The 18,877-nt window shown below is 44.6% G+C and overlaps 1 protein-coding gene across 17 annotated transcripts in view; it reads right to left on the reverse strand.

Annotated features, from left to right (window-relative positions):
• by (focal adhesion protein tensin) overlaps positions 1 to 18,877 on the reverse strand; it is a 1,595,780-nt gene that overhangs the window by 929,322 nt on the left and 647,581 nt on the right. The window contains exon 1 of one of the 17 annotated variants that reach the window (XM_071662739.1): positions 4,552 to 5,160. The exons of 15 other annotated variants lie outside the window; for them this stretch is intronic. The gene's annotated coding sequence lies outside the window, so the exon portion shown is untranslated. Of the gene's footprint in view, positions 1 to 4,551; positions 5,161 to 18,877 lie in introns of those variants that run through there. One more of the 17 variants, XM_071662738.1, reaches the window with a different exon arrangement.

An 18,877-nucleotide genomic window follows, 5' to 3' on the forward strand; every position in this document is an offset into this window, starting at 1 on the left:
ATGTTAGTAAGCATTACAGTTTTAGTAAAAATAGGACTTCGGTCAACCTAAAAAAAAAAAAAAATTTCACAACATTAATTTGTAAACATAAAAAATATATTAAAAATTGGCGTAGTTTTTGACATCTTTCAAATGCTATAAATAAAATTCGCCTGAAGGTTTAAGGTGGGGACGCAAACCACCAGGAGGGAAGGACCCCTTGTAACATTTCAATCAAAAGCTGTTGCGAAGATTGTACACCGGCACTGTATCTGAAGCATCCTTAGCTTAACCCCTTCTTCAGAAGGAAGACATTTTCAATCAACACCATAAAAACGGTAATCTGGTTTTTAGTGTTTCTGCTGACATGCCACGGAAGTTGCCAGACGCACAGTGACTAATCCCCATACACAGCTGCCAAAAATTCAAGATAGAAATTGCTGGGTGCTGAGGTGATATACTTTCCGGAAATGTTTTGAGGAGGAAAATGTTGTTCCGCCGTTCTCCGACGTTGTGGGAGCATCTGTTCAAAGTAAGTCCAAGTCCAAAGGTCAATGGTCAGCTGGATAACATCTGCATTCCAGTGAATCTTCAGCAATTCATGTAATGTAATTTCTGACTCTCTGCAGGAGCTCACAGACGAGGGCTCCGGTGGGAGCGAAGCTGCCCCTCCTTTTAATGATGACCTTATCGCTCTCAATTCCGCAGTCATTCCCTTCTTTCAAATGATCAATATGTGGTATACCGGTGATCCCTCCTATGTGACATCACCTCTGCTGACCCTCTCCTAAGTGACCTGGTGAGTGTTTTGACGTGGCCCTCGACATTTCCAACGCATCGACCGTGAAGAATAAGTCTTTGCTTTCTAAACTTCCTTTCTTTTACATGTTGCTTCTCTCTGTTCTCTCACACATAGTTTCCTCGCTAGCTGTTCTATAGCAGTAATCGTTGATGAGTGACATCATCTAATCCTGTCAAAAGCGATGTCTCTAACAATTCTATTCTACCTCGTACCATCCTTCGTCACTCTATAAAAGACCTTTCTTCAATCTCTATCCTAATTCCCTCTTACATCGAAGTTTCCACTCTGCATACTTCAACCCGTGTTCCCTCCCTTCCTCACTCTGGCACTCGTTCATTTACTCGGAATGAACTTATTTCCTCTCATAATTAGAACCAGTGTCGCACCTCAGAATGGGGAAGCGCTAACCTGGTTAACTTCAACAGTGCAAATCGTAATTTCTACTTATATCTCTTTTTAAGTCTCACTTATTTCCAACTGTTAAATTAAAAAAAAAAAAAAACTATAATGCAACCCTTAAAATATATAAAACATTCTGGGCATAACTATAACCTTTAATCTATCCAGGAAACATTAATTAAGGAACATTGCAAAATCTGCTTCCCTGACAACGTGACGGTGCTGCAATGATGCCGCAGTTACGAGTTATTACTGGGATCGAGATGTTCCATCTCCACAAGAGTTACATTCGCCAAAGTCCTGAGTAGTGCTCAGATGAGAAGGCTGGGTCTTCCCCAACCTCTCTCTGCCAACACTGGACCCAACAATCCTCCGCCTTATCAACTTTCCTGCCATCACCTGCAATATAACCTCAACACCAGACAGACAAGAAGTCGTGTTGCAGCGGAAGCAGGTCATGTCATCCTCCTCCTGGTGTGTTACCATGAGAACCTACGCCAGCCCCCGAAACCTACCACACAACCTCGCTCTATGTGGCAGTCACACACCTTCCACACTTGTTGTTCCAGCAATAAAGGTAGTATACCGTTAATGGATGATACCAATACAGTCTCGTCGTGGGCTTTCTCTTCCACAGGAGTCCATCACTTCCCTGCCCCTGCGTGGAGAGCAGCCTCGAAGCACCTGGAGCCCAACAAAAAGAATCCTGGGGATGTATCACAATACTGGGAAAATGACAGAACCAGAACATCCCTCCCTTGAGTTTTCATACCCTGCCAAGCTGCGGTTATTCTGTCGACTCGTCGTCACTTGAGGCTCAAACGCTGACTAGTTAGTTCATGTTCCTCTACTTAAATGTAAATTATTACTACATTTATCAACTTTACAAAAGTTGTTACTGCCAAAATCGGAATTCACACGAACAAATGATAAGCGAAAAGATCATTTATAACTCCACGAGTAACTCGCGCCGGGGGTCGCTGGGCAGCCCACACAGGTGGTCGTGCTGAAATCTACGCAGCGTTGGGCTCAAATACTCGAACCAATCAACCTTACCTCAACCTTAAACAGGGAGCTCTGCCTCTCGTCCCTCCTGACTCTCGCCTTCTTGAGCATAACCCACGAGCATAACCCACAGGCGACACAAGGGCAAATATTGTCGAAAATAAACTAGTTGGCAAAATAATTATATAGCAATAAAGAAAACGAAATATATCACAGGATGAGACACGGAAGACACATGATCATCTACAAGATGGCTTCGCAGATTCTATCTCATGATCTCCACGATATCATTAACAGTGAACGGTCAAGCCACAAGACCACCAGTTTCCTGGGTCGTGTGTCCCCAGCGGCAGCAGCTGCCAAACATACTGACGCGCCCCGTGGAAATATGATCTCACACGTCAGCGCGGTTAGTAACATTCTAATGGACACACTAGCAAGGGAAGTCATTCCCAACCCAACCAGACGACTATAGCCACATATGATAATCTGATGTCTTTAATAAACATCTTGTTTGGTACAGGTGACGCTTTATGAACGTACAGGGGAATCGTTTGTATAATTCCACCAAAGGTAAACTTTTCTCTCAGTGTCCAGTGGCTGAAATATTGACCAATGTCTTCAGGTGTGGTAGGCAACAGCTAATTACTGGTTGTACTTTGAAAATCACTAATGGTTAATGATACACAATACGGCTCAGTGTCATCCAAGACAAGCACATTCCACACGTAAGATATGCAGTGAGTAAGATGGTGAGGTATTTCCCGAAGTATAGCCTCTATCTCTGTATGTATAAGGAATTCCAGACACCTTAAATCTCTCTCTCTCTCTCTCTCTCTCTCTCTCTCTCTCTCTCTCTCTCTCTCTCTCTAAGAAAAAAAATAAATCAGGAAGGTAAGCAGCATTTTCGTATAATTGGCTATACATTAAGTTTTCTAATTTGACACCAAAATCAAATTGATGGTCACGTTTCATAAATATATATCAATCGCAGTAAACAAATAAACCACAATAAAAAAAAAAGGGAAATCGCATCAGTAGATAATATATTAACAGGATAAACTCTTCGCTAAGAAGTATGTACCATGTACGGCAACTGATCATTACATACGTCAGAAATATCAACAGATGATAACTAACGACTCGACACGATTTTATGACACCTGTCTTGATGAACGGTGCACTCAACCACAGCGTTCTAAGGAGGTCCACGAACCTCTTCTATAATATACATACATATATATATATATATATATATATATATATATATATATATATATATATATATATATATATATATATATACACACACAGATTTTATTCCTGGGGATAGGGGAGAAAGAATACTTCCTACGTATTCCCTGCGTGTCGTAAAAGGCGACTAAAAGGGAGGTAGCGGGGGGTTGGAAATCCTCCCCTCCCTTTTTTATTCTTTCTTTCAAAAGGAGCAGAGAAGGGGGCCAAGTGAGGGTATTCCCTCTAAGGCTCAGTCCTCTGTCCTTAACGCTACCTCGCTAATGCGGGAAATGGCGAATTTGTATGGAAAAAAAAAAGATATATATATAATGATTTGCTTTCATATAAACATTCCTAGAGTGAACGACTAGAACAACAAACTGGGACCCATCAGAAGGTCTAAGGCAAGAAAGAAGACATTAGTCCAGTCTACATAGCAAGCTTCAGGCATTAACGAGACGCACCTCAAATCAGACACACTCAGGACGAACTACTGCCCACCCACACACTCAAAACTGTCCTTTACACTGAAAAATTTGAGGTTCACTAAACCGCCTCTTCCATGAAAGCACTGTAGGTGATAATGCATCTCCGGCAGTGTATCGGCAGTCACTCCCCCCCTCTCCGTTAGTGGTAATATGAAGCAGCATTTCAAATATCACACTGAAAATTAGCGTAGATTTCGACCACCATGGGCAAGGCAGGTTCTGTTGATTTCTAGAGGTGCTTCACCAAAACTACCGTAGCCTAACATATCCTAACCTCCTCAAGTAACCGAGACACCTTAATTCTCAGTGTTAGAGTCCAACAGTACGTGTGTGGAGCGTACCGTCACTGGGTGTGAGGGAAGTGACTGCACATACACACAGTTATCAGGGATGCACCGACCAGACATGAGTGAGTTTGCTTCTCATGATATTCACAAACTGAATAAATCAGTGCTGATACAGAAAGAAAGACTAAGAAAGTCTATATAACATGAGAGTGGCGTTACTATCATGAGTTAAACTCGATACTGGTGTCGGTACAGATGATGTGAGTGGTGTGTGTGTGTGTGTGTGTGTGTGTGTGTGTGTGTGTGTGTGTGTGTGGACTTGTATCATGCTAGGACTCCAGTGTCAGGTACTTACCCATCCAAAAGTGTGACGAAACAAGTGCTTGCTGTGCCCCTGGAGGGCTGCCTCCCTCACCAGGGATATGTCACTACGACACAAACATACGTATTCACAGCAATAATCCACACGTCTTAGCTTTCCACGTTTTTCAAATGGATTACAAGATCAAACACCAGTTCACCTGACAGATTTCAATTCACAAATAGCACTGGTCCGGAGAGTAATAAGCACCATCAGTATTTCTGATATGTCATATGGATCATCTCCAGCGGATGACCGAGTGAATGGGCAAACAGCAGCAGCAGTACACTGCCTGGTGTGGTAGTGACCTGACCTCCGGCTGTGGCCCTTCAGTGACCCTTGCACCAAGATGGATCCAACTTATGTTTCATATAACAACACAGATCAAGGTTATCATCCACAACCACGACTCAATACCATATGCAGTACCTCTCCTTACGTCTGTGCGAACATCATATAATATATATTCCCCAGATATCGAGTCGCGTATGGTTCCTCTCTTATTCTGGTCGTGTTGCACTAACGACAGTGAGTGAGGAAGTTTCGGAGAGGAGTGATGGGCGGGGTCAGTGGAGGGTAGGTAGCCCTACACACACACACACACACACACCGTCCTGGCACCACTAGAGTCAGCTGACGAGTGTGTGTGTGTGTGGCTCTCTTGGTGACGCTGGTGCTGGTGTGAGCAACGGCCGGGGAGGAGGTCCAGCCCTCTCCCCCTCCTGCTCCCACCGCCCACTGCAGGGTTGCAAGGCACGTCCTTGGATAAGCGTTCAGTACGTCCCCGTAACTAAAAAAAATATTTAATTTCACCATCAGTATACCAGTATACACACGCACTGACACAAGCAGGTACTGGCTCGCAAACCATAAGCAGGAAAATTAGGAAGCGTTCACAGAGGGCGTGTGTGTGAGCACACTGCCCCTGCTCGTGATGATCTGCCTCCTCAAGCATTTAATAACTCCTCAGGACAGCAGGAGGCACAACTTGAGAATAACCATGTTGGCAGCTGTCACAGGTCACTTAGCGGGGAGGGGGAGGAGGAGTAGGAGGAGGAGGAGGAGGAGGAGGAGGAGGAGGTGGGAGGGGTGAGCGGTGGGCGTGTGGGCTAAGGTGAGGAGGAGGAGGAGGAGGAGTGAAGGGGTGTGTGTGGGTTGAGCTGGACAGGAGAGGGTGCTTGATGTGGAATGAGGTGTGCGGGGGAGAGGGAAGTTGTACGGGTGAGGTGGGTATGTAGGAAGAAAGGTGTTGCTTGGGGCAGACGGGTGGGAATATGACGGTATGAGGGGGGTGTGCGGGTGAAGGGCTCGTGGAGGGGTGGGGTGCAGACTCCGGTGTGCGTGTGTGTGTGTGTGTGTGTGTGTGTGTGTGTGTGTGTGTGTGTGTGTGAGAGAGAGAGAGAGAGAGAGAGAGAGAGAGAGAGAGAGAGAGAGAGAGAGAGAGAGAGAGAGAGAGAGAGAGAGAGAGAGAGAGAATAATGGGAAGATGAATACACTGGCGTGAAGGGTGACAGTGAGTGTCTGGGATGTATGGAAGTGAGGGAAAACATGAGGGGGAGGTGGGTGGTTGGCTTGAGTTGGGTGTGGGCAGGACTGGGGTGAGGCGTGGATCTGCCGCATCCCTGACCCTCGTGATCTGTTCATCAATAAAAGGCAAAGACCTGACGAGTGATGAATCCCGGCTCAATAATTTCACCCAGTCTGCTGACGAAGAAAACACTGTCTCTGGTGCCATGTTAGGCTACCCAGAGGGAACTTGCCTCCTCCAGATAAACACAAGAGTCGGCGAAGAATAATCCTCGTGCACAGGGTACACTCAACAATAATGTCCAGCGCCCATCTTACACCGGCCATGTCCTGGTTGTTGCTGCTGCTGTATGTCTGGTCTAACGGCCAACATCCAGTAGGAAAGGTTATCAAGCCTGTGACCCTTTTTACTGTTACATGCTCTTGTGAATAATGGATGCTGCTGTTTTACGAAGGCTTCGTGAGATATTCAGTTTGAGAGTTGAGTCATATATATATATATATATATATATATATATATATATATATATATATATATATATATATATATATATATATATGTATATATATGTATATATGTATATATGTATATATATGTATATATATATGTATATATGGTAAACAGAGAAGAGGTAGTGAAAGCTTTGCGGAAGATGAAAGCCGGCAAGGCAGCAGGTTTGGATGGTATTGCAGTGGAATTTATTAAAAAAGAGGGTTACTGTATTGTTGACTGGTTGGTAAGGTTATTTAATGTATGTATGACTCATGGTGAGGTGCCTGAGGATTGGCGGAATGCGTGCATAGTGCCATTGTACAAAGGCAAAGGGGATAAGAGTGAGTGCTCAAATTACAGAGGTATAAGTTTGTTGAGTATTCCTGGTAAATTATATGGGAGGGTATTGATTGAGAGGGTGAAGGCATGTACAGAGCATCAGATTGGGGAAGAGCAGTGTGGTTTCAGAAGTGGTAGAGGATGTGTGGATCAGGTGTTTGCTTTGAAGAATGTATGTGAGAAATACTTAGAAAAGCAAATGGATTTGTATGTAGCATTTATGGATCTGGAGAAGGCATATGATAGAGTTGATAGAGATGCTCTGTGGAAGGTATTAAGAATATATGGTGTGGGAGGAAAGTTGTTAGAAGCAGTGAAAAGTTTTTATCGAGGATGTAATATATATATATATATATATATATATATATATATATATATATATATATATATATATATATATATATATATATATGCGAGGTAGCGCAAGGAAACAGACGAAAGAAATGGCCCAACCCCCCCCATACACATGTACATACACACGTCCACACACGGAAATATACATACCTACACAGCTTTCCATGGTTTACCCCGGACGCTTCACATGCCTTGATTCAATCCACTGACAGCACGTCAACCCCTGTATACCACATCGCTCCAATTCACTTTATTCCTTGCCCTCCTTTCACCCTCCTGCATGTTCAGGCCCCGATCACACAAAATCCTTTTCACTCCATCTTTCCACCTCCAATTTGGTCTCCCTCTTCTCCTCGTTCCCTCCACCTCCGACACATATATCCTCTTGGTCAATCTTTCCTCACTCATTCTCTCCATGTGCCCAAACCATTTCAAAACACCCTCTTCTGCTCTCTCAACCACGCTCTTTTTATTTCCACACATCTCTCTTACCCTTACGTTACTTACTCGATCAAACCACCTTACACCACACATTGTCCTCAAACATCTCATTTCCAGCACATCCATCCTCCTGCGCACAACTCTATCCATAGCCCACGCCTCGCAACCATACAACATTGTTGGAACTACTATTCCTTCAAACATACCCATTTTTGCTTTCCGGGATAATGTTCTCGACTTCCACACATTCTTCAAGGCTCCCAAAATTTTCGCCCCCTCCCCCACCCTATGATCCACTTCCGCTTCCATGGTTCCATCCGCTGACAGATCCACTCCCAGATATCTAAAACACTTCACTTCCTCCAGTTTTTCACCATTCAAACTCACCTCCCAATTGACTTGACCCTCAACCCTACTGTACCTAATAACCTTGCTCTTATTCACATTTACTCTTAACTTTCTTCTTCCACACACTTTACCAAACTCCGTCACCAGCTTCTGCAGTTTCTCACATGAATCCGCCACCAGCGCTGTATCATCAGCGAACAACAACTGACTCACTTCCCAAGCTCTCTCATCCCCAACAGACTTCATACTTGCCCCTCTTTCCAAGACTCTTGCATTTACCTCCCTAACAACCCCATCCATAAACAAATTAAACAACCATGGAGACATCACACACCCCTGCCGCAAACCTACATTCACTGAGAACCAATCACTTTCCTCTCTTCCTACACGTACACATGCCTTACATCCTCGATAAAAACTTTTCACTGCTTCTAACAACTTGCCTCCCACACCATATATTCTTAATACCTTCCACAGAGCATCTCTATCAACTCTATCATATGCCTTCTCCAGATCCATAAATGCTACATACAAATCCATTTGCTTTTCTAAGTATTTCTCACATATATTCTTCAAAGCAAACACCTGATCCACACATCCTCTACCACTTCTGAAACCACACTGCTCTTCCCCAGTCTGATGCTCTGTACATGCCTTCACCCTCTCAATCAATACCCTCCCATATAATTTACCAGGAATACTCAACAAACTTATACCTCTGTAATTTGAGCACTCACTCTTATCCCCTTTGCCTTTGTACAATGGCACTATGCACGCATTCCGCCAATCCTCAGGCACCTCACCATGAGTCATACATACATTAAATAACCTTACCAACCAGTCAACAATACAGTCACCCCCTTTTTTAATAAATTCCACTGCAATACCATCCAAACCTGCTGCCTTGCCGGCTTTCATCTTCCGCAAAGCTTTTACTACCTCTTCTCTGTTTACCAAATCATTTTCCCTAACCCTCTCACTTTGCACACCACCTCGACCCAAACACCCTATATCTGCCACTCTGTCATCAGACACATTCAACAAACCTTCAAAATACTCATTCCATCTCCTTCTCACATCACCACTACTTGTTATCACCTCCCCCATTTATATATATATATATATATATACATATATATATATATATATATATATATATATATATATATATATATATTTTTTTTTTCTTTTTTTTTTTTTCTTTGTCGCTGTCTCCCGCGTTTGCGAGGTAGCGCAAGGAAACAGACGAAAGAAATGGCCCAACCCATCCCCATACACATGTATATAGATACACGTCCACACACGCAAATATACATACCTACACAGCTTTCCATGGTTTACCCCAGACGCTTCACATGCCCTGATTCAATCCACTGACAGCACGTCAACCCCGGTATACCACATCGATCCAATTCACTCTATTCCTTGCCCTCCTTTCACCCTCCTGCATGTTCAGGCCCCGATCAATCAAAATCTTTTTCACTCCATCTTTCCACCTCCAATTTGGTCTCCCACTTCTCCTCGTTCCTTCAACCTCCGACACATATATCCTCTTGGTCAATCTTTCCTCACTCATTCTCTCCATGTGCCCAAACCATTTCAAAACACCCTCTTCTGCTCTCTCAACCACGCTCTTTTTATTTCCACACATCTCTCTTACCCTTACGTTACTTACTCGATCAAACCACCTCACACCACACATTGTCCTCAAACATCTCATTTCCAGCACATCCACCCTCCTGCGCACAACTCTATCCATAGCCCACGCCTCGCAACCATACAACATTGTTGGAACCACTATTCCTTCAAACATAGCCATTTTTGCTTTCCGAGATAATGTTCTCGACTTCCACACATTCTTCAAGGCTCCCAGGATTTTCGCCCCCTCCCCCACCCTATGATCCACTTCCACTTCCATGGTTCCATCCGCTGCCAGATCCACTCCCAGATATCTAAAACACTTTACTTCCTCCAGTTTTTCTCCATTCAAACTTACCTCCCAATTGACTTGACCCTCAACCCTAATGTACCTAATAATCTTGCTCTTATTCACATTTACTCTTAACTTTCTTCTTTCACACACTTTACCAAACTCAGTCACCAGCTTCTGCAGTTTCTCGCATGAATCAGCCACCAGCGCTGTATCATCAGCGAACAACAACTGACTCACTTCCCAAGCTCTCTCATCCACAACAGACTTCATACTTCCCCCTCTTTCCAAAACTCTTGCATTCACCTCCCTAACAACCCCATCCATAAACAAATTAAACAACCATGGAGACATCACACACCCCTGCCGCAAACCTCTCTCTCTCTCTCTCTCTCTCTCTCTCTCTCTCTCTCTCTCTCTCTCTCTCTATATATATATATATATATATATATATATATATATATATATATATATATATATATATATGCAAACTTGAGGTATTACCAGAATCGCCACTCTAGATTTCTTGCTTACTGCCTTGAAGCTGCAGGAGCTCCTGGAAGTGATCCTGAAGTAACACCAAGACCTACCGAGAGAGGGATCCTGCGTCAACCATAAACACAAAATAAGATATGTAAATTTGACGAAACCATCTCACACGCGGGGTAGCCTCAAGCAAGCAGAGTCGGACAACACAGAGAAAGGGTAAAGTCAGGTGTTAGTGTGAGGGTGAGAGCTAAGGAAGAGATAGCGCTTCCGCTGATGAAGTTGTGGGAATGTGTGAGAGTGTAGGAAGGTGAAGCCCAGACTGACGTCGGATAACACGAAAGTGATTTACAAGAAATAGGCGATCATTAGTGCTTATGCACCAGGCCTCGAGAGGACCGAGGAAGAAAGGCGAGTGTTTTGGAGGGAGCTGAGTGGGTGTGTCAACAGTTCTGATGGGAGAGATCGGGCATCAATGATGGGTGATTTGAATGCTTAAGTGGGTAATGTGGCAGTTGAGCATATAATTGGGGTGGGAGGGAACAGGGTATTCAGTGATGTGAATGGAAATTGTGAAGAGCTTGTGTAATTGTGTTCTGGAAAAGGACTGGTGACTGGGAAGACCTGGTTTAAAAAGAGGGACGTGCACAAGTTTACATGGGTGAGTAGGAAAGAAGGCATCACTGGAAAGCGTACTTTCTGACAGGCGTCCAGAAAGACTCTAGGATGAGAACATGTTGGTAAGGGAAGCTGGTGAGATATCCGATCATTATTCGTAAGTGGCGCGGGTGAAAAGTTGCAGAGGCTTTCGGAATAAAGGAGATGAAATGTAAGAGAAGAAGGTGGTGAAAGTAGGCGTGGAAAAGAGGCTTGAGCAAAGAGATACCAAGAGAGATTGAGTGTAGATCAGCAAAAAGTAGATAAAGCTATGGGAGTGGCAAAGGACGAGGAGGTATTTAGGGAAGAAAGGCGTGCGAGAGAAGTGTATGGCATGCGGAAGGTGAGAATGGGTAGTAAATGAATGGTGGAATGCCGGGAGTGAGAAAGGGTAGTGAATGGTGGAATGACAAAGTCAACTTGCACGCGAAAGAGAGTAGAGAGACGTATCTGCGTTATCTACAGGGAAGGAGTGCGAGTGACTTGGAGATGTATAAGACAAAGAGACAGGATGTCGAGAGGAAGGTGCAAGGGCTGAAAAAGATGGCAAATGAAGATTGGGGTTACCAAGTACCATAAAACTTCAGTGAAAAAAAAAAAAAGTGTTTTGAAAGGGAGTTCAAGTGTGAGGAAAAAAAGAACAAACGGAAAAATCGGTGAATGGGGCAAATGAGGAAGTGATAAAATGCAGAGATGAGGTGAATAGGAAATGTAGAAAATACTCTGAAGTACTGAGCATGTTTGATGATGGGTGGTAGATATGGGATGTTTACGACGGGGAGGTGTGCACAGTGGAGAGAGTCACGGTAGGTGGTTTGATGAAAAGATAATCCTTGCTTTACATGATATATGGCAATGCGACTGGAATGGACGGTATTACAGCCCAATTTCTTAGGAAATGGGTTGAATGTGTTGTTGAGTTGACTGGGTTGTTAGGATTTTCAATTTCTATGTGGATCATAGTATGATGCCTAAAGATTGGCGGAATTCTTGTATAGTGCCACTGTTCAAGGCAAGGGGGATAAAAGTAGATATTCGAATCAAAGAGGTACGTGTTTGCCGAGTGTAACTGGTAAGTTTTATGACAGAGTTGCTGCTGAAAGGATGGTGGCATGCACAGTTCTGAGAACAGGAAGAAAAATGTAGTTTCAGAAGTGGTTGAGGATGTGTAGATCAGATGTTTGCTTTGATAAAAGGGTGTGGGGGATCTGTGGCCATGATGGATCTTCAGAAAGCATATGATACGAGTGATAGAAATTATTTCTTTTTTTCAAGACAGTAAGGCGTGTATGCTCGTAGGTAGAGAGGAGAGCGAGTGGTTCCAATAGACGGTGAATCTGAGGGTGTGTGATATCACCACGACTGTTCAGTTTGTTTATGGATGGAGAGGAGGTAGAGGTCAACGCACGGGTCTTGGAGAGTGGGGCAGGTATGCAGTCTGTATGGGGTGAGGAGGCCTGGGTAGTGAGTCAGGTGCTGTTCGCTGACAACAGGGAACTAAGAGCAGACCTGAGAGAAAAACTACAGAAGTTTGTGTATGAGTGTTGGAGAGAGTGAAAGAAGGTTGCTGAGAGTAAATGTGAATAAAAGCAAGATTACTGGGTTTGGCAGTGCATACAAGAGCAGTTAGTTACGGTGTGCGTTTGAATCAAATGAGCTTGGGAGGAAATGGTGTATTTCAAGATACCTGGAAGTGGACATGGCAACGAATGAAGCCATGGAAGCTTAGACGAGTCAGAGGGTGGTGAAGAGAAGGTTCTGGGAGCACTGAAGAATGTGTGGAATGAAAGCGTGCTATCTGGGAGGTCGAAAATATATATGTTTGAAGGTAAGGTAGTCCTAGAGATGCTGTATGGATGCGAGGCATGGACTGTAGATGAGAATGTCTATAGGAGGGTGTATGTACTGGAAATCAAATGTATGAGGACAACATGTGGTGTGAGGAGAGTTGATCGAATAAATCATAGTAAGGTAAGAAAGAACGTGATAATTCAAAGAGTATGGTTGAGAAGGTTTACTAAGGTGTGCTGAAATGATTTTGACATATGGAGAGAATGAGTATGGAGAGGCTGACAAAGAGGCCATATGTAACAGAAGCGGCGAGGACAAAGAGAAGGGGGAGACCAAATTGGAGATGGAAGGATGGGATGAAAAAGATTTTGAGTGATCGGAGCCTGAACATACGGAAGGATGAAAGGTGTTTATGAAATAGAGTGAATTAAAGCAATTTGGTAAAATGGGAGCGACGTGTTGTCAATGGACTGCACGAGGGTATATAAAGCAGCCGGGGGAAACCATGGAAGGTCTGTGGGGTCTGATTGCCACTAGATAGGGAGCTGTGGTTCGCTGCATTTCACATGGCAACCTGAGAATGGATGTGAGCGAACGAGGGCTTTTCTTCGTTTGTTTCTGACGCTACCTCGCCAACGTGGGGAACGGCGAACACATATAAAGAAAGAATATATATATATATATCGTGTAAACAGGCACAGTATATTCTTTATCTATTTTCTTTCTTTTCCATTTTCTATCAACATAACGTTTTTCCTGAATTGATAAAGAGCAAATTAAATATACTTATCATCACTTTATTCTTGAATTACAGACGAGACGCTTCGGGCAGACAGACACTGCCCATCCTCCGTGAAATTACTGAAGTCATGACACAAAAACAAAAGCAATATAGAGAACCGACATCTTGTGGTGTTACGCGAACCTCTTCTGTTTCGGATCTCTTTATATCACTAGTGTTGTACCATGATTACGTCATGTGACAGAGGATGGGCAGTGTTTACGTGCCCCAAAGGCCTCACATGACATTCAGGAATATAGCCAATACGAACACAGGATTACTTATGTGCGCTTTTTCTGATAAACAAAAGCGTATGGCGAGAAATACTAAAAAACACCGGTAGAAAACTAGAGAATGTGATATATTGTTTTGTCTTCACCAAACAGACTATCAAAGAATTATGTATATATATATATATATATATATATATATATATATATATATATATATATATATATATATATATATATATATATAGTTACCGATTAGTGCTGTACGGGAAGGCTTTTTCCAGTCTTGAAGCCACATCTTTTTAATATTCCTTACCCTCCCACAACTTTCAAAATTTGTGTATGTTGTCGGTATTAACTGTCGTCATTCATGCTATTCCAATCATACACCAATGTAACACTACACACGTACTAACTCACATCTTCTTCAACAAGTTTGTTGATTATGTTACATCCCCTGACTGCTCTATCCGTACAACTCACGAGGAAGTATTTTCCGTCTACTTCATCAACCTGTCTTAAAAACACGACGGTTATGATCAGGTCACCCCTCACTCTTCTATCTTCCATGGTGGGCAAATTCAGGGTTCCTTGCCCTGGAACTCTGCTCTCATAATTCTGGTACCACCTACGTTGCTTCATTGTGGACCTAATATCTTGGCAGTTTGCGCTTCTTTAGACGCAGTAAACAAACTTAAGAATGTGTGTGTGTGTGTGTGTGTGTGTGTGTGTGTGTGTGTGTGTGTGTGTGTGAATAAGTGTCATCATTCACCTAAGAATGTTTAGCATTTCCTTGAACCTATTCTTTCCTAGGAAATCATGTGTAACCAGGAAACAATACTACACAGACGAGACCTGCGCGTGGCGATGTGAACAACATCCTAAATGTAAGTCTTTACCCTCAGGGCTTCTGGTCTGACGCCAGTGGGAACTCCCGGGTCAAACGTAACCCTGTAGGTGTTATCACCTACACCAGGAGCTTCATTACTAGATCCACCCATGACATAAACCAACATATGTGTACATTCTTAACATGTGGTGTACTGGACAGTTATACCATGGGTGTATAAGAGAGAGAGAGAGAGAGAGAGAGAGAGAGAGAGAGAGAGAGAGAGAGAGAGAGAGAGAGAGAGAGAGAGAGAGAGAGAGAGAGAGAGAGAGAGAGAGAGAGAGAGAGAGAGGCCTAACACAAGTGAGACAGAGGCGTGGAGGCTTGTGTGTAAATGTATGGTGTGTGCGGTATGATACAGGCTGATGGCTTGGGGGTGTCGGCATGGAGGCCTTACCTACGGTGGCTCAGGAGTCAAATATCACTTCCGCCTTTACTCGTCTTCCTCTGCCAACCCGCTGCTGCTCCCTGTCCCTCCCACCAGCACCCTCACAACCTTACATGTACTCTATACCTCCTAAACCTCCTCCCCTTCTGTAAGTATTTCTCCTCCTCATCTCTCTCCTCCTTAGTTATCTACACGTATTACAGCCAGTCGTCAACAAACTACAGACAGTCTGAGCGGCTGTCCAAGGTCAGGCCAGCCAGGTAAGTGTGTGCGACACGGTGGTAATTTGGGTGTGGGCGGCGTCAGACATTTTGGGCGTGGGCGGCACCGGAAACGTGGGCGTGAGATCGTAGAGTAAATACGTTTTGCCAGCGTGCAGCCTTGTCGCCTGGCCGGTTATCACGGAGCCAGTCACGCCTCGCACTCCTCACAAGGACGACCACCCCCACAATATATATATCGTTCTATATCAATACCTGCAGGGAAATATGGCTTACCTCTCATAGCACTACCCTTCGAATAGCCCTCCTACACTCACTCCCTAACCCCTAACACTTCCCATGACACCCCCTTCACTTTGGCACTCGTCCACTAAAAATCCCACCTCATCACTTCCTCATTACATTCCTCCCCTTATGGCACTCCCTAATAACACTCTTCCCTCATGGAACTCCCCAATAAGACTCCTCCCCCATGGCGCTCCCCAATAACACTCCTCCCCCATTCCACTCGCAAATAACACCCCTCCTCCAATACTTCTCTGTGCTACCAATCCCTTGACATAACCCCTAAGACTTTCCATTGACATTATATCCCTTAAATAGACACTGGACTTTCCCGTGGCATTGCCCGTCATGTTCAGCGCTCTCTGGCACCAGGCTGGGGCAGGCGAGGCAGCAGGCACTTGTGGAAAGTCTGGCCTCCTTGACAGGGCAGAATGATCATTATGAAACACGAGACGCTTGCTTAATGCTATCACTTGCCACCTCAAGTTCTAACCCTCACCAAGCTCCACACAGACCGTGCCTCACTCACTACTATAACTACTTTTTTGTCTCGCTTCACACTAACACACTTGCTCTTATATTTTCTCCTTCACATACATCCCTCTGTTGTTTCTCCCCTTTACCACCCATCTCATCAAACCCCTTCCCTTGTCCTTCTTACCCTTCACGTCCCTTCCAATATTCTTGCCTCCCTTTCACATTCCTCTACTGTTTTTCGCCTCTCCTTCATCCGTCCTTCTCTGCCTACCTTACAAGTATCTTAACTTGATTCTGGACGTTCAACCCTACCACTAAAACTCAGACTACAGCTTCTGTACGGCTCCTCAAATCAGTCAGAACGTTTAAAGCCACAGTAGGGTCAACATGCATACGTCCCTCCACTACACAGTAGCTCTGGTACTGATTGCAGACATGCTTACTTAGAGCAGCTACTGTATCTACAGCACCTTCTGATTTTAAAGGCGTGATCTGACAGTCTACTTCTGTTATGGCAACAGTCTACTCCTGTTATGGCAACAAGGAATGATTTCTGAGGGCAGACTGAGACGAGCCTTGTAAGATCTTGCCCGTTAGCGCACCAGAGTACAGAACATAAGCGACTCCACTTGCTCCCAGTAGTTCTAATTTCTGGTCGAGTCACAAAAAATTGTTCGAACTTTTTGTACATTTTCTAAGCCAAGGATTTCGCCCACGTTTAAGGGATAATGTTAACATGAACCAGTATTTTAGTGTGTGTGTGTGTGGGGGACATACTTGCTCTGAAGAGGCATCTTCGAATCTGCTGTTCTCTGTTAAAGATTCCTAAAATCTTGCCTACCATTGCCTTTTATGTTTGTGTTCGACAGTCTGCACGATTTGCTCTCTTCCTTTTCCCATAATATATTCACTGAAACTTGTTTCACCGGCAGCTTTCACTAACGTGCGACACAGTAAACGTGTCGTCTACGTTTCAGAATCCATTCTTACTCTTGTTCAGTTTGCAGATGATGACCTATCAACCCTTCCCACTTACCCTCCTCCCGTGTTCTTTCCCCTCCACAAACATCTTTCATGTTCTTCCCTCTCCTTCATGTTCCATCCTGCACATAAGATGTTATTTCCTTTCCTTCACATTCCTCCAGTTCTGTTTTCCCCTGCCCTTAATGTGCTGTATTTTCCTTCCTTCCCTTTAATTTCCTTTATCTAGATCTGTGTGTGAGGAAAGCGACACTGCGGCAGGTTACCTGGTCATAAACAATCAAGTCAGGACTTTTGTCCTTCCCATGTAATCCTCTTCACCACTGACCCTCATATTCCCTCTTCTGCTCTTCATCTGCACTCCCTCTCCCCCTCTCTTCTTCCTCCCTATCCAAGATCTTTACGGTTGCCTCTCGTCACCTCTCCTTACCTCGCCGTTCCCTGTCGTTCATATCTCCTCCCGTTCACCCAACTGCCTGAACAATTCTTCCCTTCCATTATCGCAAGTTTTCATATTTGTTCAATTTCCACCTCAACCACTGTCTCTCAGCATCTATCCTTTCCACCTCTTCTATTCTCTATACTACCTGACACATCACCTCCTCTACATTGCTCTCGTACTAGGCAAGTCTCTCTTACCTGCACTGACGCTGGTCCCTCCAAACTCACTATCCTCCTCACTATTCTCAACTCTCCCATCCAATTCCTTTCCCTCATCTCCCTTCCCATCAAACTCACCCCCTTGACCCTCCTCATCATATCAGGTTCCACCTTATCAACTAAAAGTTTCTCCTCTTCCTTACTACCTCACCTTTCCATCAGGATGACCACGTCTAACGCGCCCGTTCCTTCTTTCCCACTCACTCTCCTTCCTATCACGTTTTTCTTTCCTCCTCCCTCACTTTCATGCTTATCCTTTCCCCTCGCCTCCCTCACTATCACCTTCCCTTAAAAGTTATAGCCTGCTCTTTACCACTTATCATCACCGTGTTTCCTCTCCCACACCGCCAACATGTCCTCCTGGGTGGGGAGGTACCCACGCCCCCAGCGACCAGTCGGCCCTGCGCCTCGTCCTCCTCCAAGTGCCACAGGCCTGGAGGCACCCTCCTCCCGCCAGACCACAGCCACATCTGGTCTGTGTAACCACTAATTACGACCATATCACTTAGCCTTGCACGAAGGACGACGACCTTCTAGGCATCTCCCTGAGCGCACCTCTAAGGCCTATCCTATTAACCGTGACTAACATGATGAAGGACACACAGTGCACTGAACATCAGGGGCTGGACGATCCACATGGGACGCCAACCATCCTCCACGTGCCCTTCATCAAACACATCATTAAGCGTCACAAACTAAAACTTCCATATAACGAAAAAGCAAAAGACGGAGCAGGACAAGTGGCGGGGTGTGGGATACGTGATTGCCAGAGATCCTCGAGTCTCTGCTGGGGCCTCTTGGTGGGTACTTGTTACGGCGCGGGCTGGCACGAGGGGTGGCCAGGCACACGCAGGGCCTCACCCTGGCTCACGGACACGCATACACACACGTACTGTTGTGTGCAGAGAGAGAGAGAGAGAGAGAGAGAGAGAGAGAGAGAGAGAGAGAGAGAGAGAGAGAGAGTTATGGTTGTCATGGATAGGGGCAGGGCATCGGCTGTCAAGGTCGGGGTTATGATAATTGTGATGGAATCACTGGTTGT

The sequence above is a fragment of the Panulirus ornatus genome, chromosome 6 (genome assembly GCF_036320965.1).
Source record: "Panulirus ornatus isolate Po-2019 chromosome 6, ASM3632096v1, whole genome shotgun sequence".
Classification (NCBI taxonomy): Eukaryota; Metazoa; Arthropoda; class Malacostraca; order Decapoda; family Palinuridae; genus Panulirus; species Panulirus ornatus.